This window comes from Acomys russatus, chromosome 15 (assembly GCF_903995435.1).
Source record: "Acomys russatus chromosome 15, mAcoRus1.1, whole genome shotgun sequence".
NCBI classification, from domain to species: Eukaryota; Metazoa; Chordata; class Mammalia; order Rodentia; family Muridae; genus Acomys; species Acomys russatus.
In genome coordinates, this window is record NC_067151.1 from 23,333,967 (window position 1) to 23,360,411 (window position 26,445).

The 26,445-nt window shown below is 36.5% G+C and overlaps 1 pseudogene; it reads left to right on the forward strand.

Moving 5' to 3' along the window:
- The first annotated feature begins 2,136 nt into the window (after window positions 1-2,136).
- On the forward strand, window positions 2,137-2,423 carry LOC127199644 (non-histone chromosomal protein HMG-17-like; annotated as a pseudogene).
- The last annotated feature ends 24,022 nt before the right edge of the window (window positions 2,424-26,445 follow it).

Consider the following 26,445-nt stretch of genomic DNA (forward strand, 5'->3'; position numbering starts at 1 on the left):
ATAGCAAGGGCATTGTGATTCTTCCTTGCCAGTCTCCAGGATATTACCATAGTGGACAATTGTTTCCATCTTAATGCAGTGGCTCACAAGATATTCCTGAGGTGTGGGCAAGAAACATCAAGCTTCCTCCAGACTACTGACCCATCACACAGGAAGTATCACATTTTACTCAAACATCCAGCTAAACTTGGAGGGTAAGACAACGGCGTTCATGCTTGTGGGTTGGACCACCAGCTTCCTGCTGGACCACAGTAACTTGCTTACCTCCTGGATAGCATCTCAGCTTCTCCCCCAGCCCCTGCACTGAGGCTCTGGCTGAAGCTGCATTCTGCTCTTTCCCATATCCTGCAACATCATCCTTCTGTCTGTCTTCATTTTCCATCTGTCCATTGAGCTCCCTGTGATGCACAGAATTCTCCAACTCTTCTCAGGGGAAGAGATTCTGTTTATCATCATTTTGAGACACACAGAGGCTTCTAATCCATCATTTTATCTTTGCCATTATGAATTGTCAACTAAAAATAATTTAAATTTTTTTCTATGCACATTGCTAAATTTTGAAGCGATTGTTGATATCATCAACCCAGTAGGTCATCCTCAAGCCTGATGCTTAATCCCAAACTGCTAACACAGTATAAAGGGAGCTGAATCACATTCTTCTACCAAGTATCGACTTGAGTACTAGATTATACAATGCATTTACTGACAGAACTGCCTCTTTTCTGATGGATATAAGATGAACCTACAGCTCAAACTGAACGATTTTGGTATTGAGGTTTTCCTACTAGGCCTTTCTTTACAACACCTTCATTGATATACTACTAGAAAAGAGTGACTCTTGTGCTCTTAAAGGAAGTCTACTGTAGTGCTTTCCTTTTCCTAATCAAAAAGCTTTGTGGGCATCAAAAGATATAATTACAAAGTTAGGTCCAAATTAATCATGCATTTCGTGGTGCCTATGTTTAACATCCCAAGCTTTGTTACAAAAGCACATAAGTGTAATCATTCATGCCCCAGTAAATAGAGGCCTTCGGAGGCAGAGCGTTTTAACATAAAGGACGCAGTGGTTTGTGGTCCATAGCTGCCCCACACGTCATTGCAAAACAAAGTAAAATACCTATGTGCCTGATCTTATTGATCCAGCCTTCACACTGTCACTCTCTTATCATTTACATTTGTGGTATAACTTCTGACAAAACATCCCTGTCCTGTCCTAGCTCTAATCCTTCCTCCCACCACCAACAAAGCAATCTTATTTTTAAAATGAATTGTGTGTTTTATCTCTCCCGCTTAAAAATTCTTCAAAAGCATCATAAAGTACACGAAGAAACTTCAACTGAAGATGCGGTAAAATTGAAACTCTCTTCTAGGCTCTGCGATGCCTCTGAATAATCTGCAGTTTCCACACCATCCGCCTCTTCCTTTGCTCTCCTAAGGCTGGTCCTCATTTCCTAACATGCATAGGCCTCTTCACTTGCTTCTGTCATTCCCTTCTAAATTAAATTACTCATTTATGTGTTCCAGCTTAGTTTCACTTCAGAAGTTCTCATTTAAATAAAGCTCTTCCCTACCCTGTCCCTTTTATCTGAATATTAATTTTCTTCAGAGCTCACATCCTATGTGTAGGATTCTTTTAAGCTAAATTTCTAATGTTTATCCTATAAAACTTATATAAAAACATCTAAATAGTTGTTGTTATTATCATTATATTGTTACTGTTTAACCATTATATAAACAGGTTCTGGAAAAGTATCCGTCTGGAAGGTTGGAAACAAGGCTTAGCATCTAAAAGTGTTTACTTTCTCATGTAAAGGACCTAAAGTCAGCTCCTAACTCCATTGTTAAGCATATCACAACTGTAATATCAGTTCCAGGGGATCTGATATTCTATTCTGCCCTCTATAGGCACAGATACACACAAGGCATTCACTCCAATAGACAATGGGTAAGCACATGAATATACATATACATACATACATACATACATACATACATACATACATATATATATATATATATATATATATATATATATGTTTTTAAAGTACATGTCTACCAGAGTACTGTGAACAAGCAGCAAGAACAACCCCAGGTGGACCAAACCTGCTTACTTCTGTATACCTGCATTCAGCTCTGATGTCCTCCACTGCTGCCCTTCCCAAAGAAAGGCCTAAGGGGATGTTAAGAGATAAAGCTAACGTGAAGGACAAGCCACAGAGAAGATCTGCAAGGTTGTCTGCTAAACCTGCTCCTCCAAAGCCAGAGCCCAAGCCTAAGAAGACCCTGCAAAGAAGGGAGAGAAGGCACCCAAGGGGAAGAAGGGGAAAGCTGATGCTGGTGAAGATGCAAATAATCCTGCGGAAAATGGAGACGCCAAAACATACCAAGCAAAGAAAGCTGAAGGTGCTGGAGATGCCAAATGACCTGTGTGCATTTTTCACAGAGGGGACAGAAGAAGCGTGTTTCATTAACAAAATATCTCCCAGGCTAGATTAACGATGGAAAACACCTTTCCCTGATAATTTTGAAAAACTCCTGTTGGCTCCCAATAGACATACTGGTGTTGACATATGTGGCTGCCATGGCACAAAATGCCTTGTGGTGTGGGAAAACTCTAAATTCATTTCTTTATCCTCCTCCCTCATACTATCAACATAGACCTAACTCCCTTAAAACCAGAGACCTGTTGGAGCTTGACCCCCAAAATTATTTTCCAGTCTATTGGGCGATCTGAACTTTGCAGTGATGTTATTGAGTGTCCTCAGAAGAGTGGTGGCTCCTTTTATTAAAGATTGTGAATCTTCAGATAGATAATTCTGCCATTTTCATTTCATTTCCTGAAAGTCAGGGTAGGCTTTTGAAGAGTTGTTAAACAACATCCTTAATGTGAAGTGTCAACCCTCACTGTAAGCTACTTCCCCCTTTTCAAAACATTAAATTAAGATTTCATTGCATTTTAGAGTGGTTTTCTGATTTTGGTAGTCTATATGAGAAGGGAGTTTGGAAGTTCTTGTATACTGTAAATGATCATCTGCTCATGCCCTGCCTGAAATATCACGATTGTTTATGAAAAGTATCATTAATAAAGCTGGATACAGTTTTTTAAAAAATGGAAGAGAAAAAAAAAAACATGTCGACCAAATGAAGGTAGTTATTAAATATTTTCTAAACATAGTACTAAAATATCTGATAAATTAAAATATATAATGCAGATAACATGTTGATAATTATGTCCCAAAATACAAAATCAATTTTATTTTCAAATTCATTCCTTTGTGTATACTTGTAAATTTGTAGCTTATAAGTCTATAAAATTATTTTACAATTACATACGCTATTTCCAAAACAGTGATTTATTCATATTTGTTTTATTAATTTAAGGTTTATAGTTAATTTTTAAATTTTATTTTATGATTTATTTATGTGAGTGTCCATTTGATAGGACCATATAGATGGTCATCCACCACGGCAGAAGGGAGCCTGGAATATCCTGGAGCTGAAGTTGTAGGCAGGTGTGAACTACCCGACATGGGTACCATGAGCAGATCTGGGCTTTGCAAGAATGCTATTTGCTCTCCATCCCCTACGTATAATTTCCTAAATTTCCAACACACCAACAAACATGAAGTTCTGCTCCCAACAGCCTATACCACTCACAGGAACATTAACTCCTTTTTCCTTATCAGAACTAAGAAGGTGCTTTCCACCCAACTGAAGACTGACATTGAAAAATTTCATACCACTATTCCTCAGTGTCTCGTAGGTTTACAGTGCAATGCACCTTCATGTAATCGTAAGAAACATAATTCACTATTTTAGGCTATGTTTAATTTCAAATATTAGTTATGTCCAAATTATATTCTCAACTAGACCATAAGATATGCTAATCTATTATCAATAGGATTGGTAATGTCACAAATAATAAGCTACTAATAAAGTAATCACACTGCTGGAGAAATGAGCTTTTTTTTTTTTCACTACAATGAAGTGAATGATAAAAATGAAACCTTCAATTGAAATTACTTTTACTCTTGGGGCTATTGCTTTGTAGCTATTGGTTAATACTTCATAGGGCCTGTCTAAGTGAATGTCCTGAAAGGTATGCTATTAGAATAAGGTAATATAATTCTTATATAAGGAACACTATATATATTTATTTGAATCAGTTTTATATTCTTTTTAACTACATGTATTTTACTTTTTGTTTCTTTTTTATTGCTATTAATTTTATATCTCGACCATAGTTTCCCCCACTTCCATTACTCCCTTCCCAGCTCCAGAACCCCCCTTTTCCTTCCCCCTCCACTTCTCTGTTTTCTTTCAGAAAAGAGAAGGTCTCCCATAAATACCAAGCAAGCATGGCATATCAAGTTGCAGTATGACTGGGAACTTCACCTCTTATTAAGACTGGTCAAGGCAACCCATTAGGAGGAAAGGGGTCCCCAGCACAGGCAAAAGATTCAGAGACAGCCTTTGTTCCCACTGCTAAGAGTCAAAACAAAGAACAAAAACAAATATTAAAGTAAAACAAAACACAAAACAAAATAAAAACTAAGCTACACAACTGTAACATACAGTCAGAGGGGCTATGTCAGTCTCATGAAGGCTCCCTCGCTGTCAATTCAGTCTCTGTGGGTTTACCTGAACTTTGCCTAAAAGTTGGCTGTGGGTTTCTACATCTGTTTTCATCAGTTGCTGGATGAAGCCTCTCTGATCACAATTGGACTAGACGACAATCTAAGTATATCATTTCACTGATTTTTTTTTCTTTCTTTCCTACTTTCCTTCTTTCTTTTTTAAACCTTTTTTTTTTTTTTTTAATTATGTTTTCTTCTATCCTAGGTCTCTGGGCTATCCATTCTCTTCCAACTTCTTGCTTCTAGCTCTCCAGTCAGTGTCAGAGGTAGGATTCCTTCCATGACATGGGTCTCAAACAAGACCAGTCATTGGTTGGCCACTTGTACAATTTCTGTGCCACTTTTACCGCAGTACATCTTGCAGGCAGGACTAAGGTAGTTCTAAGATTTTGCGGTTGGGTTGGTGTCCCAATCCCTCAACTGGAAGTCTTGCATGTTTATAGGTATGGCCTGTTCAGGCCTCATAGTCCCCATTGTTAGAAGTCTTAGCTAGGGTCACCCTCATAGAAAACCTATGAGTTTCCATTGCACAAGGTTTCTACCTTGCCCACTAGATCCCTCACAATTCCCTTTTTCTCTTGAAATACTCTGTTCCTCCATCCTCCACCAATACCAGTCTCTCTTCTTTTCACACACACCCCAGTTCTCATCTTCTCTAAAAGTCTATTCTATTTCTGCCACCCAGGAAGATTCATGTTCCTCCTCTTGAGCCCTTCATGTTATATTTGCCTCCTGCGTTCTATGAATTGCCACATGATTATCCTTTACTTTACAAATAATATCCACTTAAAAGTGAGTATGCACTATGTTCATCTTTCGGGATCTAGGTGCCTGAGTGAGGATGGTACCTTTTTTTTTAACCTACATACTGTCACCAGCAAATTTCATGATGTTACTTTTTTTTTTTAACAGTTTAGCAATGCACCATTGTATAAATGAAGCACATTTTTTTACCATTCCTTTGGCTGAGGGACATCTATTGTGTTTCCAGTTTCTACAGATTATGAAGAAAGCCTCTATGAACATAGTCAAGCAAGTATCCTTCTGGTATGATGTAGTATTCTTTCAATATGTACACAGAAGTGGTCTTGAGATAGATTGAATCTCAGTTCTGTGATGCTACCATATTGATTTCCAATGTGGTTGTACAAGTTTGAAACCTATCAGAAATGGAGGAGTATTACCCTTGCTTCACATCCTTGCCAGCATGAACTGTCACTTGTAGTTTTTATCTCATCCGTTCTGACAATTTTAAGATATGATCTGAACTTCATTTTGATTCATATTTCCCTGATGGCTAAGGATGTTGAACATTTCTTGGGGTGTCTCTTGGACATTTGAGATTCCTCTTGAGAATACAGTTTATATTTGTAGCCCATTTTTAAATTGGATTATATTGTTTGTCGATAAAGATGATATAAGGATGATATAAGAAGATAGAAATATTTTTTCTTGTGCTGCATGTTTTGTGTTTTTATTATTATGTGTCAGGAAGATTTTCTTTTCTAATCTATTCTATTTGGTGTTCTGTAGGCCTCTTGTATGTTTATATGCATCTGCTTCTTCTGATTGGGGACATTTTTTCTATGATTTTGTTGAAGATATTTTCTGGGCTGTGGAGTCTACCTGCCTGTTGTTTCTGTTTTTGTTCAAATCTAATTTTAATCATAGTCTGATAGGACACATGAGGTTATTTCAATTTTCTTTTATCTGTTGAGACTTACTTTGTGAACAAGTATATGATCAAATTTGAAGAAGGTTCTATGAGGTGCTGAGAAAAATAAATATTCTTTTGTGCTTGGGTAGAATGTTATGAAGATATGTATTAGGGCATAGGGTTCATAACATGTGTTAGCTCCATTATTACTCTTTCTAGTTTATATCTAGATGACCCATCAATTGATGAGAGTGGGAAGTTGAAAACTCACTGTTAGGGTGTTGGGTTTGATGTGTATTTTAAGCTTTAGTAATGTTTATTTTACAAATGTGGGTGCACATGTGTTTGGAGCATAGATGTTTAGAATTAAAATGTTATCTTGGTACATTTTTCCTTTGATGAGTATGATGTATCCTTACAACATCTTTGGATTAATTTTAGTTGAAAGTCTTTTTTGTTAGATCTGAATGGTGACACTATCTTTCTTCTTGGGTCCATTTGCTTGTCTTTTTTAAAAAATATATTTTATTAATTTATTCATATTATATCTCAATTGTTACCCCATCCCTTGTATCCTCCCATTCCTCACTACCTCCTGCTTTCCCCCTAATCCCCTCCCCTATGACTATGACTGAGGGGGACCTCTTCACCCTGTATATGCTCATAGGATATCAAGTCTCTTCTTCGTAGTCTGCTATCCTTCCTCTGAGTGCCACCATGCCTCCCCATCAAGGTGACATGGTCAAATATGGGGCACCAGAGTTGGTGTGAAAGTCAGTCCCCTCTCTCCACTCAACTGTGGAGAATGTCCTGTCCATTGGATAGATCTGGGTAGGGGGTTGAAGTTTAGTGGACGTATTGTCCTTGGCTGGTGCCATAGTTTGAGCAGGAACCCTGGGCCCAGATCCACCCGGCATAATGTTTTTATTTCTATTATTCTCTGATTTGGAGTTTTCAAGCACCATAGATTTCTTCTGGATTTTGTATCAGAAACTTTTTTAGATTTAACATTTTTTCTTTATTTTTTGCCAAGACAGGGTTTTTCTGTGTAACCTTGGCTGTAGATTTGTCATTTCCTCTGACTGATGTATCTATCTCTTCTATCATGTCTTCTATGCCTGCAATTCTTTCTTGCATCTCTTATATCCTGTTGATGATGCTTGTTTCTCTAGTTTCTCTTTTCTTACCTAGATTTCCTATCTTGAGAATACCTTCAGTTTGGGTTTTCATTATTGTTTCTATTTCCATTTTCATATCCTGAACAGTTACTTTATCTGTGTTTGTCATTTTGTATTCTTTTTGTTGTTTTCTTGGTGTGTGTATGTGTGTGTGTGTGTGTGTGTTTGTATGTGTTCTTGGATGTGTGTGTTCTTGGATTCCTTTAAGGAATTTATTCATTTCATCTTTAAGGTCTCTATCATCTTCGTATGATTACATTTCTTTTGCTTCAGCTATGTTGGAATATCCAGATCTTGTTGTAGTAGATAGCTGAGTTCAGGTGATGTCATATTGCCCTGGCTATTGTTGATTGTGTTCTTACACTGTCCTCAAGTCACCTAGAGTTGGGATTATTATAGGTTCCAGTTTAGATTTCTGTGTTTATCTTTGTTGGGTGGATTTTCCGCCTTAATTTCTGTTTCATCTCCCATCCTCTGACCTGAGTGGCATGCAATTCTGTTTTTCAGTGAGTCTTCAGGCCCATTGAGTTGTCTCCATTGTGGTTTTAGTATCATGTATAACCTCTGGGGTTTGGGATGCCTGTTTTGTTTCTGGGTCTGTGGAGTTCATGAAACTTGTGTGGCCTCTTGAGGTTCTGGATACCAGTACAGTTTTTGGTGTTCTACATACTGTGATGCCTCTGGGGTTCATAGTACAGGCTTGATTTCTGGAAGAACAGGAATCTTCTGTCGGAGGTGTGGGCCTGGGGTCCCTAGTGTCTACATTACCTAATATAGCAAGGATCTTCTATAGTAGTTGTGAACTGGGGTGTGAAGCCAAGGGGAGGCAGTGCTGTTGGGGACTGCTGGGAGAGATCTAATGTGTATTATCAGGGGGTAGACAATGTCTTTCCTGGGATTCCTTGTATAGATATGGCCTCCAGTAGAGTACGGTTCTTCTGATAGAGTTGCAAGCTTGGATAAGGACCCATGGGGAGGGATTCTACAAGTGTGTTCATAGAATTATGTGGCTTCATATATACACATAATTTGAAAAGGTGGGAATTATTTATTTGTGTAAATAGTTTGCTTGTATATCTTCGAAATATTGGAATATTTTGAAATTTACTTCAGTCTTTTCCTTTGAGTGTTCTATATGTTGATATTCAGTTACCCACTATCTGTATATTATCTTAATATTATGTACCTTTCTTGTACTATAATTTTTTGTAAAAAATCCAAAAATGAAGAGAAATCAGTGTGATGAGCTCCAATGACAAAGGTTCTCTCTTTAATTATCCTATTCAGTCTTCTTTCTTGTCATTTGAGACATAGCTCTTGATATATAGTCAATGCGGGGGCACTGGCCCATAAATGTTAGAGCAAAGGAAAACAGCATCTCACATTCAAAGTCCTAACTCTCAGATGAATATGGCTTCCCATGAAGTGGTAAGATTCAAAAATGTCACTGAACTTAGTGTTCCAGCCAACATGTAGACAGGATGTTCAGGGCTTTCAGTGTGTGGGGGAAAATAGTTATAATAATTTCCACAAGAGTGGTTGATAGAGGTGGCATTTACATGGATCAAAACTTCACTTCCAATTTTAGTATGTATATTTTCATATCTTCCTGTGCTAAGAACCTGTTCATGTGTCTCGCTGCTTTACTTTTCTCCTTTCAACTCTTCAACTCTCCCATGTATACACAATCAGTTCACAGTCAATTCCTTCTATCAGACACTGACCACTTTGCTTGCAGTCTCATTAGCTGTTCAATCTCCATTAAATAATTTAGAGAGTTTTTCTTTCTTATTTTCATTATGTGCACATTCCATTACTTTCTTCAGGGATATTTATTAAAATCAGTTGAAGAAATTTATTTAGCTACAGAAATAATTTACTTTTACTAACTTTGTGGTAATGAACTCTTATCCTTTAGTAATATCCAGAAAATAAAACTTTGAATTTTAACAAGGTTATTTATTTATTTGCCTGAAAAGATGAAGAAAACTTGCCCAAGTTTACTATCTGTGAGAAACAATGGTCCACATGGGATACCATCATATGACAATAATTCCTCGAAATTCTGATGCTCAACACCTCTTCACAATGGCTTTTTGGGAGGAGGTGTAGCTCCACTTGAACTTGCACAGATAATTTTTATCAATCTAATTTTTGTGAATTTCATACATAAGTATTTATATCATTTCTATTCCTCTCATTTCCTATTTGAGCTCCTCTCATGGCTCCTCTACTCTTTGTCAAATCCATGGCCTCTTTTACACTTGCAGTTGTTACACACACACACACACACACACACACACACACACACACTTAGTCTATTTAGTGTTGCTTGTATGTACATGTGTTTAGTGCAGACCACTTAGGATTAGACACCCTATAAGTGAGCTTATTCCTAGAGAAAACTCATTCTCTGTCTCTCAGCAGTCATTGATTATCTGCTGTCCTCCTTCTAGTAATATGTTCTTATGAAATTGTCCACACTAACATAGGCACATCACATAGTTTGAGCATTATTTATGTCTTGTGTAGACAGCAATATTACTTAAATCTCATGTGTGCAACATCCCTGCCATGTCTTGAAAAAATTATGTTACAGCAAGCATCCCAATCTTATGGTTTTCTCATATTTTTGACCATATCTTTTAAGACATTTCTTGAGACCTAGTGACCTTTTGAGACAATTAATTTCCCCCCACTATTATGGTGTATTGTAGTATAAAATTATGTATTCTCTTTAGAAGGAGTGTTTGTAAGTAATAAAAATAATAGTACAGGTGTTTGGAGGCTATAGCAATATTCTATGACCATCAGCTACCAGCAACATGCTTCAGCCTCCAGTGAATAACTCTATTTCTTCCCCTTAAGTATGATATATGAAAAGAATGCAGGATAAATAAAGGAAATCAAATATAGAAAGCAGTCAAAAATACAGAGGGGAAAATGTTTACTAACTAGAAAGCAAATACTATCAACTTAAAAATAAAAGGCTTCTAACACCTAGGGAAAAACATCTAACATAAATTTAAGTAGAAAAGTTTGTCCAGAGGGATACTAGTTATAACTTGGCAAGAGGGAATCTTTATGTGTGTGTGTGTGTGTGTGTGTGTGTGTGTGTGTGTGTGTGTGTGTGTTTAAATACATTGCTAAAATATAAATTTAATACATTAAATTATAAATACACAATAAATATTTATATATCAGGATTAAATTATATGTATTAATTTAATATAAAATAATTATATATATACGGATGTGTTCTTGTAAAGCCCTCTCCTGGATATGTCCTTGAATTCTAGCTCTCAGGGTTATCGCTTTAGGCAGCACTATACAAAACAAGAATAATGTGTTTGGTTTTTCGTTATTGAGCCAGGAATTTGAAGGAAAAGGTCAAGGCTTCATTTATTTTGAAAACTACAGCTGGACCAGCTGGATGAGCTACTCAACTTTACTTTTCTGGGTGCAGAATAGGTTTCTGCCTTTCTACCACATGCTGTGTATATTTTAAACAGAATTATCTTCATACCAGGGCAAAGTGTAACTTCCCTACATACAAATGTGCTAACCATTCCTCCTAAATATAAGTGAGCTTTTTTTGTTTGTTCTTACAATGAATTAGATTTTTTAAATCTAAAAGTCTAGAGTACTTTCAATTTCTAATACATTAGATAAAGATACTCTGCACATATGTTAACAATTACTCTTTTTTAAATGTGTTGAATAATTACAAAATAAAGTTTATGGAAAATAATCAACAAATCTTGAAATTTGGACATAAGTAATAAGCATTATTTGTTGTTTATATTATTATTAAAGTTGGGTACACGATTCCCACAACTGGTCAAAATACAGAGAACATCTGTTGATAGGGTGACTAGCCTCAATTCATACAATTACATATAACATGACTCCTGTGCATAGGCTCTGGGAAGATTCCAACAATCCATGAAATATATGATTTGGAAAATAGAATGAGGATGAGTATTAATGCACCTTTATTTTTAATCTGATAGAAATTATTATCATATTTATAGATTATTTTTAATTCAGAATATGGCTGCACTGGCAAGAGATCATATCCAAGGGCCTTTAGGTCTGTTGATATGACTGGGATACAGACACACTTTTCATCCCAGAAGGCAGAGGCAAGCAGATCTCTGAGTTCAAGGCCATCCAGGTTTAGAGCAATTTCAGGTTAAAAAAAAAAAAAAAAAGAGCTTAGGTCCAGGTGTTATGGTACAACTAGCACTCAGGCGACAAAGGCATATAGATCTCCGAGTTGTATTCAGTGCTCTTCAGGCAGTTCTGTTGAGTCAGGGAGTTGAGAGGTAGTTCAGTGGAGTTGAGTTCTTGGCAGTTTAGGTCATGGAATTCAGATATAGTTTAACCGGGAGGGTTTTACAGAGAGGTTGAAAAGAGAACAAGCTATACACAAGTGAAGACAGAATGAGGAAGAGAATCAGAAGGATTAAGAAGATCAGAACAGATTGTTAGAGTTAGTTTGAGGCAAACAGAGCAATCCAATAAGAAGTCAAAAGAAGGCAAACTGAATGACTCATCTTGGAGAGGAGTTGAGCCAGAACAGTTGAGTTGAACCAGCCAGGCAGACTCAGAAAGAACTAGAAAAGGTGAGTTTATTCAGCCATTAATCTTAGATGCTCAAAGCATTCTGGGCCTAGATTAGATTGTATGGATGCTAGTAGCTTCCATCACTGGGCCTAGGTTACTAAACAGAGGCAATAAGCCTCAGAGACAAGAGGTACATCGGGAGAATGAAATAACTCTAAGATATATCCCTCGGTAAATAAAATATTGAAGACAGAGAAGACTGCAAAGGAAGAAAACAAGTTCAGCTTAGATCAATGGTTCTCACTGTCCCTAATGCTGGAACCATTTAATACAGTTCCTTATGTTGTAGTGATCCCCAACCATAAAATTATTTCATTCCCTTGTAACTATTGTCTTTCTACTTTTGTGAATCATATGTAAATATCTGTGTTCCCAATGTACTTAAGTGACCCCAGTGAAAGGGTCTTTCCACCCCAAAGGGGTTTCACCCCACAGGTTGAGGACCACTGCCTTAGTGGAGGATGAGAACTTTCCTGAGATAGTTGATTTCATATGAAAGAAAGCTCAAGAATAACAGGAATAGTAAACTGAAGTGAAAAATGTATGAGATTTAGAGTTAATGGGGGGGGGAGGTAGGCTCCCCTTTTCTGAGAAGAAGAGAAATGGGGAAAGGAGGTGAACACATTCAATGCCTAGATTAGATTGTACTGAGAGTAAAATCTTACAGGACTGGGCTTTGGTTAGCAGACAGAGGCAATCAGTCTTGGAGATGACAGTTGCATTAGGAGAACAAAAGATAATTTAACATATATTCCTAAGGGAAGAAAATACTGAAGAAAGAGGAGGGTAGGATTGGAACAGAGGATGGACAGGGCTTTTTTTTTTTTTTTTTCAGGATATAAAGTGCATAAATAAATAAACTTATACTTAGGAAAAAGTTCCAAATGGTACTTTTGAAATGTCACTGATGAATTACAGAAAATTTTGCTAATATTAAACTCAAATGCCATTAAGCATAAATTCCATCTGAGATTTATGCCTGTAGTGTGTGAAGATCTGTACAATGCCAATGGAAATTTGCTGAGCTTGAGCATATATTTCCCTATCTTTTAGAGCTATATCACATCAGAGACTCTAGCAGAATGTTTTAATTAAACATTTATCAATATTTTATTCTTATTTGTTTACACTTTCTGAATCAATATCCCTTATAGGAAAATGTTGATAGCAGTCATGTTCATAAATATTTTTTTGCTTAAAATAAGAAAATGTGGGATGGGAGTATGATAAATTTGGGTAAGCACAAGATTAGAGTGCTTTATTTAAATCTCCAGAACCCATGGATGTCACATTGCTGTGATCCTAGATGGGAGTCCTTGACAAATGAATCCTCAGAAGCTAGTGGGTTAGCTAAACAGGTATATTCAGGGAAGACAGCATAGAGAAGCAGCCTCAAAGAAGGTAGGAAGTGAGGGCTAATAGCTTAGGCTGCCCTGACCTCCTCACACATGCTATGTATTATACATATCTGCAGTCACACAGAACACACATACCTAATACATACTACATACTTACATATATATACATATGCACACATGTACACACATGCATAAACACACATAGCATACACACAAAAACATAAATAGATTAAAATTAGAAAAAAAATAATTAAAAGTTAACTATTACCTTGGCTTGTCTAACCATATTTTGTTGCCTTAGCAATACATTACCATTGTCACATGAAATTTCACTTAATGTCATGAGTTATAGTTAAACAGCTACTTTCAAATTTGACTCATTTTCTTTTCTTTCTTTCTTTCTTTATTTTTCACTGATTTTTTTAAAACTAATTAAATATTTTTATTCTTTACTATAAATTTATATTACTATGGCTATATATACATTACTCATGAAGAGCTGTCTGATCTCAAGGCTCCAGAAGTAGTAGAGGTCTAAAGTGTAGATTGGCATAATGATCCCTTTGGCTGTCATCTGTGTTCACCTTTGAGAATATGCTCTACTCTATTCTGCCTATCTTCTTCACTATGATTTGTGTAGAGTCTGAATTCCCTGCTTACAGATACCAAGGACCGAGGAGGCAAGTAGTCCAGAAAAGATATTGATGACAGTTCAAACTATCCTTGTACATGCCTGAGGACTTCAATGTCATCCAAAAGTTTAGTTGTCATAATTTTTATTAAGTTTAATAGCAAAATTTCACATGGAGTATTAGATCATTTGCAACGTTTTATTGACCTTTAGTATTTTTCTACCATGCTATAGTGCATGCTAAGCATTTTCCCACCTCTGAGGTACATAACTAGCCCAATTTTCAATTATGTAAAATCTAAAAGCTTTGATTTGTTACTAACCCAGTTAACTGCACACATGGTTTTTACGTGATGAGTTAGATTAGTTTAATATACACATTGAATTGGCATTTGTTGGCCTATTGTTTAAGAGGCAAATATTTCCCATTTTTAATTTATTACTCTAAATTTTGATTTAATAAGTGCAAGCATTATTAAAATATAACCATTTGGTAAGTACAAACATGATAAAAATAATTCTATAATATACTTCTATATCATAAACTCATGTAACATAAGTTATTGATTGTCAGCAAAAATTTATTTTTATTTAAAATAAATGTGTAGTCTATGATATACCTAAATATTTTCCAATTTAACATTTATTTGTACACATATTAATGTATCTGACTTTCTATAAAACAAATATTCATGCTAGTAAAAATGCATATTAATTATAAATTAGAAATTAAAATGTATATCACAAACTATGTTCAAGTCTTCTTCATGCATGACATATATGTTGTACAGCTATTCTATATAAAATGTGTGCTTTATAAAATGGAAGAGGAATAAAATATGTAGTACTTATTAAAGGTCTATTACTCATTATTTAAACTTTAAAAGTAAAAAGACAGCTATGCATCACATCCTATATTTTTCTTTAAAAAAAAAAGATTTATTTTATATTATGTATACAGTGTTGTCTGCTTGTGCACCTGCAGGCCAGAAGAGGGCACCAGGTTACATTATAGATGGTTGTGAGCCACCGCATGGTTGCTGAGAATTGAACTCAGGACCTTAGGAAGAGCAGGCAGTGATCTTAATCACTGAGCCATCTCTCCAGCCCCTATTTTTCTTATATAAAGAAAAAAATCTGGACACAATCTACTTTTAAACTTAATTTATATCACCTCAAAATACTCATTGCTATCCCTACTAGGTAAATATTTTGCAACTACCTTGGTCAGATACAATTTAATCATGTAAATAAACCTGTGAAATTTTAGTAATATGTGTAAATTAAGACTTCAACATCTTCCAGAAAAAACTTAAGAGGTAAAAAAAAAAAAAATAAAATAAAAAAAAAAAAATAAACAAGAGCGAAGGTCAAGAGGTGAGAGTTTGGGAAGGTAACGTGAGAACTAGTGGATAGTTTGGTAAGATTCTACCTTCATGAGTAAGTCTCTGATTTTAGTACACCCACCAACAACACCATTAACTCACACTGGGCAAATCTGTGTAATGGAGAGACCATCTATGCTTTTAGTGACAGGTAGGGGAAATGTACCTTGCTAAAACAAGAAGCCTGGTCTACGTCACTCAGATTTGATTCTGAAAAGCAACAATTTGTTTGTGCAGAAACTTGGCTGAGCATTTGGATACTTTTCAGCTTAGTTTGCCTGTGAGTAACAGATAACTCAAAATAATAGTGCATTAGGCAAGATTGGAGTTTATTGCTTTCGTACATGAGAATTTTAAAGGAGAAATCTCAGGCCTGTAATGGGCAGATTGCTCAGTATAATTCTCAGAAGCTGAGTATACTTCTCTAATGCAGCTTTAAGCCCTCCCTAACTCCATACTGAAGATGATGTCATAGGGAACCATGGCTGAGTAGGCTCCAGATGCTGTCCTGGCATACAAGGTAGAAGAAATTGAGAAGAGCTGAATAAGAACAGTCAGGAGCCTTTTTCCTTTCAAGAAGGTTTAGGGAAACAAATCCTGAAAGTTTTCTGATGACACATCCATGCCACAGAGGCTACCCTTGGCTAGGAAAACTTTTATCAGGATAACAATGTATCAATTAGTCTATTCTGCCCATGAAAATGGAAGAACACCATGGTGGAGTTGTGGGTGGGCACAATGGTAGTTGGCTCACAATGTTCCACAATATTTGGGAACACAGCCTCAAACTACCTATATGGAAATTTTATTAAAAGAGTATTTAATGGCCATAAAGTACCCTATAATAAATTAAGAAAGCAATTTTGAGACAACATGCATTTCATATAATCATATAGAACTGAATGGAATAATTTAATACTGTATACTATATTTTTAATCGCAGAATCTCAGCAAAAGTTGTTAAAACTCTGCTCTAGGACAGAAAATCCACCATTGGAACCTGTATCTAACACTCATTACCTGTATATCTTTAGGAAATTGCTTTAACTTTACTATGTTGCAGTCTTCTGATGTGCAAAATAGTAACATTGCTTAATTCATAGCTTTTTTAGAAAGATTAAATGATATAACATACATAAAGATCCTAAAAATTAGAATGACTGATAAAGTTCATCATATATTTATTCATAAGTATTAGATTTGTTGACCATCATTTTAGCCTACTCTTTCCAGTATTTGAATATACTCTGAAGGCCAGAGAATATCATATTAAAGAAATCAAGAAGGCGGGGACTGTAGCTCAGTAAGTAGAACACATGTAGGGCATTAAGGTTGGTCTTTTGTATAAAACATAGATGAAAAAATAGAGAGAAAATGGATAAAAATAAAATCCTCAAATGCAAACTGCATAATGAAAGGTACAAATGGCTAAGATAATTATACCTTAGGCAGAAATTTATACCCATTGTGAGAAATTTCACAAGAAACAAAAAAGAAGATATCTGTGCTTTTGTTGTTCATCAATATATTTCATTCTTGTGAATTTCTTGTAATAATGTTAATGTAAAGTTTATGAACTTTCTAAAGTACAAATAACATTATTATTTTTGAATTAATTGTATTAAAATAATTTTATAACCATATAGTGTGTTTTGATGATATTCTTTCTCCTCCCCCAACTCTCTTAAGATATTTCACTCACCATCACTTTCCTAAACATGCAACTTCATGTTATTTTCGCCCTTTGCTCTCTCTCTCTCTCTCCATCTATCTCTAAAAAAAAAAAGAAAAGAAAATCAAAATGAACAGCAACCAAAGAAACAAAAACAAAAACAAAAACAAAACCCACCTTAACAACAACAAAATCAATAAGACCAAAACAAAAAACTCCAAAACACAACAAAAAGTATGGAGTCTCTTATATGTTGGCATCAACATTGTTATCTCACTCAGTTAAAGTACACCCAAACAGAACCAGTTTGCTCAATGATGGGAATCACTGTAACTCGCTGTGGAAAGACGACGCCCAGAAAACAATCAGTTGCCACATAACAAAAATGTTAGCGTTTGAGATCAGCACATGTAGGATTCCGTTCAGTATTCAGAAAAAGTGGGACTGAGCAGTGATTTCATATAGGATGAACAAGGAAAGGCCGTTAGAATTTCAGAATAAGTAAAAGAGATTCTATAAAGGTGAGGGTCACTGTTTTAATTCCACATCACATAGCCTTATAATTTCTCTACATTAGCAAGCAAAAGAAAATAACAATAATTCTCATCTCATATGATTCATCACAATATTCTAGTGATCCTGAAAACTGAACGAATGAATTCAATGTTCTCTTTGTTCAAGTTCTAAATATCTATCAAGACTATTTTCCCTCTGTTGTGGCTCAGTTAGAGTAACATTACACTTTTTAAAATAACAGTCTGACCTCAGACCTTTTACAAGGTTAAATAGAGGATTTTAAATTAAATGCATAGAGCTGCAAACAAACATGGAGGACGGGGGATGAGCTACAAGGTAACAATGCCTACCAGTAACTGCACAGGAAAAAAAAAAAAATGAGGAACAGACTGAACCATATCCCTCCACAATAAGACAAATACATTAACAGATAATTTGAAATTTTGTTCTGTTCAGAAATCCTCAGTTCTTTAGTGTTGTTACAGATGGTCTTGGAAAGGAGTTCAAGAGCACAGTTGTTGGAAGACTACCTTGTGCAGAGAGCCCTGCAGCAGCCCCAGGATGCACACTGCCTCTCCAGCTGATTTAAATCACATCTCCTCACATGCTTCTGAGTACACATTTTCATCTTGTCGCATAAATGAACAAAATTTACCTTCTTAAATACTTTTAATGAAAGCTTTTCATGAACTAGTTGCCTAAAGCTGGAAAGCTGCAAATTTTTGAAGACCTAACACTGAGGTAGACGCTGCAGTCTCAGTAACTGGATGGTGCTGGCATTTTGAGGAAATAATTGGCTAACACTTTTATTTCCTAAAAAAAAAAAAAAGTCTGCAGATTTCACAGTGACATTCCCAGTGTCACCAGTGGCTTCAACAACAGTTATGTAAAACATTAAGATGCCACCAGGAAGCCCCATTTCACACTTCCAAAAACTGTGAGTGGATGTGTGGGTGTGTGGGTGTGGAAAATAGTCTGCATATTGTCACATAGTTTCCAATGGAATGATAAAGAGAAGCAGTCCCAGAATATCATTCTGTAGGCAGTGGACAACCTAGTGATTTTGTGAAAATGAACACTTTTGAGGAAGGATTTGTCATGCCTCTATTTTAGGGGGGAAGTCTATTGTTAACATATGTAGTATTAAAAAAAATTGCAACTGGCAGATGATTTCGTATCAATGCCTGTCTTCCTTTGCCTAGCGCGTGGAGATATTAGAAGACCCTATTTGTCTCAGCTGCCATCAACATGTTGACCATTCTGCCATGGTTCTATTAAAAAGTACACTGGAAAAATCAAACAAAGAGAGTCCGTGGCCTAATATGTCATAGAAATAAAAATCAATTCTTTTAATTTTTCCTGTTTATTTTTTTTTCACAATTTAGATCATCTTGTCCTAATTTGCTGAATGAAGCATAATGTTACATTGCTTCATTAGTACTGAGGCAAAGACAAATTGTCCATAAAATATTTCCAGAACACATTCCATTGTATTTTTCCAAGAGAGAATTCTGAAAACACTCCCGTACATACTTGCTGGAGGTTGGCTTCCATTTTAAAATAATTACCCAGATTCTGTCACAAGTTAATAAATTATTACACTGACTAATTAACTTTTTTAAGAATACCATACTATAAATAGAGCCACACATAGAAAATCAAAGCCATGAGGAGACATACTCTGGTAGGGTCATGAAGAGTTTTGAGCTCAAGAGGTAGACTTTCTAACCCAAGGCAACCTCTATGTAGCTCGTTCCTCAACTCCTCCACCTCTGGGAACACGGTGCCATGTTAGAGAAAAGCTTGCTCTCAGACCAGTTGGACATCTATTAATATGGTTTTTAAAATGAATGGTAAAATTAATAATCTCCATCAAAGTGTTCCTTGCATATAAATGCATATGAATGCCAATAAAATTTGAAGAATCTGGTTGAAATCTCATCAAAGAATAGAGACCATAACATCCACAAAACTGCAGGAAGAACAGAAAGCAAGCAAAAGCTGAAGATAAAAATCAAGTTCTTGCCAGATGGTGGTGGCAAACGTCTGTAATCCCAGCACGTGAGAGACAGAGGCAGACAGATCTTTGTGAGTTTGAGGCCATCATGACCTATAAAGTGAGTCCAGAACAGCCAAGGCTACACAAAGAAACCCTGTCTCTCAAAACACAAACAAACAAACAAACAAAAAACAAAAACAAAAAACAAAAAATCATGTTTTTTCCTGAGACCCTGAAGTGGTAGAAAGAACTGAGGTGCAGATGTGAGTATTTATGGAGGTTGAGTGGAGCACATATTCATATAGAGTGATTATAAGCAGAGCGAGTAGAACTGTAAGAAAATATATTCAATAACATGATACAAAATATACAAAGATGGGTCAAAAATTATGGGTTAAAGTTAAAAGTATAACTATTCCAGAAGAAAAGTTATCAGAGCTTGTTGATAAACAAAGCTACTATAAAATTCTGAGAGAAGCTGGCAGTCACAGACCATGCCTCTAAGTTCAGTACTGCATGATTGGAACAAGAAGATTGTCAGAAGTATGAAAATGTCTGCTCAGCATAACACAAGAGTGGTATAAAAAATAGAGAAGCCAAAAATACAGTTATATATAGTACAAACAAATTTAAATCAGACATATAAATATTTCCTCTGCCACAAATGTAACGCACTACAAAAGCTTAACCAGTATCGGTAAACAATTCCCAGCATACACCTCTAAGAAAAAGTTTTTACAATTTAAAATGCAGCAAAACCTTGAGGAAATACTTCAGAGATAAGTGACTCTTCAAAAAAGAAATAATAACTATGCTCAAAGTTTGCACATATAAGGGAAGTTCCTGGAGGCCACCATGAGACTCTAGATCACATACACCATTTATCTCAAATGAAAAGATGCCAGGCAGATTACTTTCAACAAAACCTACTCCTACAAGTTGTGGAAAATGCTGGAAGGCTTTTGTTAGCTATAAGTAAAAGTATAGCCCTTGTACAGTAACCACTGTGCTTTTGTGAATTTATCCAAATGAAGTTAAAATGCTATCTATAAAATTTCGCAAATCATTGATAATTTGTCTTTATCTTACAAAAAAAAAAATGGGAAAACAGATCTAAACAAATGAGCAAATAAAAAGAACATATTAAATTATTTATTTCTGAAAAAAAAAACCAAAATGAATATGAATAATTCACAAATCTAATGAATCAACATAAAACATTATACAAAATAGCAACAACCAAGCACAAAAGAAAATTAGACTTTATGTTTTCCTTTGTTTAATGAAATGTGTGATGCTGCAGAACTGACCTATGGAGATGTGATGTCAGAACAGTCGTTCACTCTGTGAACTTGTGATAGAGGGAACTTGGCAGAAGAAAGCAGTGTTGTTCCCTAGGATGACTGACATATTTTAAATAATGATCTTAGTATTTGTTATATGAGGAAATAAAATCTCTAAATTAATAGAGTTCCTTGAAATACAGGATGGTTTATATAAATTTTATTTTCACTAAAGTCAAACAAAGAATACTTAAATCTGAATGGAACTCATCATATGACCAAGAAATATCATTCACTAAAATTTCTTGAGTGAATTACAAACAACTAAAAGCAAGTTTACATACCATAGCTTATTCCTATTTTATTTATTGGCACTAAAACTTGGAACTGACCCAATAATCTTCAGGATGTAAGCTGCGAAACATTAGAGTAATTGAACACTACACTAAGCAAGCCATACAAAAGCAGTCTATTTATTGATTCATACTGTGGGGTGGACAAATCTAAGGTGAACTATGTTAAGGGAAAGGCGTCAGCTCCCAAAGGCTATATAAGGTGTAATTTCATTTACTTGCTATTGTGGAACTAACTAAGCAATAGAGATTAGTGCCTCTCTAAGATAGGGTTGGGAAACGTGCAGACAAGAGAAAAGAAAGAATGGTCCTGCGCAGCAGCACATGTATGGCTACCTGGTGAGGCACTGTCAAGGCTGCAAGCAGAACTTTACTGAAATGCAAATTTAAAGATGAAAAATAAAGCAAAAAAATATAAACCCACAATGTCGACAGAATGAAATTCAGAATATATAATACTGAATTCAATTATATTTAATTCATTATGAGGCTATAGTAAGAAAGTAAAGATGTTTTCAGAAACAATTTTGACCTAATGTTTCAAAGATAAAAGTAAAAAGAGCCATACAAGTGCTACTGTACTTTACTTACAAAATGGCATTACTCACATATTGAGCAAGTAAAAAATATAGTAATCTATGGATGCATATAATATTCATTTCTTTTCAGTTATAGCATGACTAGTGTAACTTAAAATAGAAAATATTTATTTGGTCATGTGGTGCCAGAGGGCTAGAGCAACATCACAGCAGCAGGAACAGCTGTGAGCTCCCACCCTGATCTAGAAAAAAGAAGGGAAGAGAGGCTCACTGGGAATAACACCAGTGTTTTGAGACCTCATGGCTAGCCAACAGTGAAATATCTTCAACAACGCCCTTATCTCTTAATCCTTCCTAAAGAGTTTCAAGTATCCAAGCTTTGGGTGGCCGAGCTTTCTTATTCAAGCCACCACAGTGTATACATATATTTCCAGCATATGTGTTCTTCAATGGAAGTATAAATGATGAAATCCAGTGTCAATCTAATATTTTCTAAGAACCAGCTTTCAATGGGACAAGGACTCCTTGGAGATACAATTGATAGTGCAGTCCAAGCATGGTCCATATAAAGTATAAGATGAAATCTATGGTGTCAGGGCCTTAAGATATGTCAGCAAAAGAAAACACACACAGATGGGAACATACCAACATGAAACAAAAAAAAATCAGTATTAGCTGTGAACAATTGAAAATTAGTCTAAATATGATGGTACTGATGTTATAGTCTAGATATATTAATAATTACCCAGTAATTTGAATGATAACATAACGAACCAATGCATGGGTAAGAACAGTGGTCTTTAAGAGTAAATTTTCTTTAAAATGTGAAATGAATACAGAAAGTAGTGTCCTTAGACTAACACAGTACACCAGTAAACTTGAAATGTAGTTGATGAATTTTAGGTAAAATAGAATACTTGTAGTGTCTTCATGTAGTTTTCCATATTATTAAATGCCAAGATAAAGAGCAGACTTACCAGGAGAAGACTATGAGATGTCAACTTATCCAATGGTGAAAGTTGAATGTCATCATCAGTTGACACCCTTGCTACCCTTCAGACTGTAGTATAAAATATCTCATGTATTCTCCCACAGATCATATAACCTGTTAAAAGAAAACATATCAAATAATCAAAACTTCAGGACACTCAATCAAGTCCTGAGTAGTATTCTGCAGCTTCCAAGTTACAAAAAACCAAGGTGGAGAATATATTCTTGTTTAAGGTATCAGAAAAGTGGAGGGTGATGTGAGACCCTGCGCTGAAGTGTTGCGACCCTTCCGACCAGCGGAAAATAAGGACGCGACCCGAACGTTCTCCAGGCAGTTTATTCAGGAACCTTTTCAGCAAGCTTCTTCTTTTCTTTCTCCTTTTCCTTCCTTCCTTTCCAACACCCCAGCGCCCCTTTATATCCTCTGCCTCACCCAATCAGCAGCCCTTATGTCGGTAGCTCCAATTGGTTCCCGACAAGGCGGGATGCATACGTCAGAGCAAAGCATGGCCCACAACCCAAATAAGGACTTGTTTACCAGGAGCAGAATTGCAAGTCATTTTTGCCTGGCCGGTTGCCAGGCGCCATCTTAGCAAGGGTGATAGCTTCTGCTTCCCACAGTCCCCCTTCTTTATTTTAAAACACAACAGGCAGGAGTAGAGGTCTGATCTCCAGTCTCTTCGGGGGCATCCGCCAGAACTTGTAGCCATCCCGGGACGTGCAGATGACCTCCAGCAGGTTGATGTTTATCCAGTTGTCATAGCTCACCAGGTGTCCGTTGTACATCTCCCCATTTTTCAGCTCCACCAGCATGGGGTGATTCTGCGCTGCCTTCAGCAGCGACAAGGGGAGCATCTTCCCAGCGGAGACACTTCCGCCGCTGCTCAGCCGCTTGCGCTCCCGCCGGTGACCCGCCGCACGCCACGGGCCCGGAGGCCTTGCCCACCATCCTGGGCTCTGTCCACGCTCTTGTGGCAGTCAAGTTCATGCAATACCTATGTAGACTTTCCAATCGGGCGGTAACAAAGGCAGCTGCCACTCCATAGGTACGCACAGATTCTGCCAATCTTGGGACAATTTTAAAGTCCAGGGGCTCATAATATCTATTGCCCTGCGCATCCTGAAAAACAGGAAAGCAATGTTGGGTCCGAGCCTCTCTCCACACCTCTGGGCAAAAGGTATGTGCTGTCCCCGAGCCGTTCTCGCGAACGTAGGGAGGAGGCCGAGGCAATTCAGATAGAGGCGGCCCAGGAGCTGAAGGCTCCACCCCGGATTCTAGTTTCTCCATTTTCCGGATCAGCTTTTCTACTTCCTCTTCTGAGTCCTCCCCCTCTGAATCTGATGATGTTACAGATTTTGCAGGTTTTGCTCTCAACAAGTCTTTAAGTGCAATAAACACAGGGCTGAATGGTAAATTTCCCGTTTTACTATCGCTTTTGTCCACTGTCAGGAACTTTAGCGCTCGTACCGAGTCTTTATAGTCCTAACCGGAACCTTATAGTATCTGTATCTGAGAACTTTATTCGTCCCTTGCTTACCAGGGAAACTTATAGTCTCTGTATCCGAGAACTTAGCTTGTCCCTCCCTTACCAGAGAACTTACCAGTCGACCTGCCCTGACCACCAGGAGTTTTGAGTGCTCGTAAATGACAAGAGTCCCCGTACGGGCCACCACTTGTCGCGACCTTTCTGACCAGTGGAAAATAAGGACGCGACCCGAACGTTCTTCTCCAGGCAGTTTATTCAGGAACCTTTTCAGCAAGCTTCTTCTTTTCCTTCTCCCTTTCCTTCCTCCCTTTCCTTCACCCCAGCACCCCTTTATATCCTCTGCCTCACCCAATCAGCAGCCCTTACGTCGGTAGCTCCAATTGGTTCCCGACAAGGCGGGATGCATACGTCAGAGCAAAGCACGGCCCACAACCCAAATAAGGACTTGTTTACCAGGAGCAGAATTGCAAGTCATCCTGCCTGGCAGGTTGCCAGGCGCCATCGTAGAGAGGGCGATAGCTTCAGCTTCCCACACTGAAGCATTGACTGGTATCAATAATTTATTCTTGTAGACACAAATGTTAAAATCCACGTGAAATGCATATCATTATTTGGAACAGTATACTAACATTATTTTCTTAATAATGATTAATGTGCCATGGCTAAATAAAACAAGACAGGAAAGACGTTTACTTCAAGTTTGACAAATACAAATAGCCAAACCACTATGAATGTAACATTTATAGAACTCATGATTGTCACACGGTTCTACCTGCTGTATGTAGTTTGTTTTATACATGTGTAATAAAATACATGCATATGAAAACAAAAAAAACTCATCACTGATAAATTTTTAAAAAGTTAAAGTGAAGGAAAATTGAATGAAAATATAGCGGAATCATTTGCACTGTCTTTGCAGCTCAAATAATCTGAATTCATCACAAAATTAAAATAGAAAAAAATAATTTCAAACAGAAGTTATCATATAAGTTTAGGGATGAGAAAATGTCATGAGAGTATGTTCTTTAAAAGGGTCAATATGTAAGTATAGAAAGAGATCTGGGCCTGATACAAATGTTACAGTTGATGTTTACATTTTTAAACTTCAATATTAAATATGATATAGATTGGTGTCTTGTTATTTACCAATATTTGCACTTCTCATTCATTATTATACCTTTGTAAGAAGAACAATTCTGTGAAGGTGTTTAGATATAGTAACTTGTATAAAACTTAACCTATACCACTTTGTAATTTTTCAATCATACATATACCCAAGAGAAACCTTAAAAGCAAAGACATATTGTTACCATGTATTACTTACTCATGTCTCTTTGTCATGTCATGTCAAAACCCTCCTAACCTATGCTCCTCCTCCCAACTGTCGCTCATCTATCTATCAATATTCTGTAGTTTACATAATCTACAATTTTGTATGAAATGACTTTTCTGCTATTTACTCCCATTTTTCCTCAAAGCATTTGTATTTTATATGTAGTTAAATTACAAAAAAAAATTTCGCTATTTATATCTGAGTACATTTTGCACTTGCCTTAGTAAGACACATTTCCTATCTACTGTAGAGTAAGGCCAGTTTTGTATCTACTCCAGAGCATGTTGCATTTTCTATCTACTCATGAAGAGGGCACATTTTATGGAGTCGGACATGTCTCCTACCTGTGTCAGAGGATGTCACATTCCTATCTACCCTCATGTAGGGCCCATTTCCTATCAACTCTAGAATAGGGCAACTTCAATTTACTTGGACTCTGCTCTATTGATCTATCTGATGTTGGCTTTTTTGCTTTAAAGAGTTTATTTCAACATTTTTTAGGTAGCAATTCTTCAAGTGAAATAGTTTATATACTTTTATGTGTCTGAAAATTTCTCAACATTGCTTAAGATTTCACAGATTCTTTTTTTTTAATTTTTTTTATTAATTTATTCTTGTTACATCACAATTTTTATCCCATCCCTTGTATCCTCCCATTCTTCCCTCCCTCCCATTTTCCCATTATTCCCCTCCCTTATGACTGTTCCTGAGGGGGATTACCTCCCCCTGTATATGCTCATAGGGTATCAAGCCTCTTCTTGGTAACCTACTGTCCTTCCTCTGAGTGCCACCAGGTCT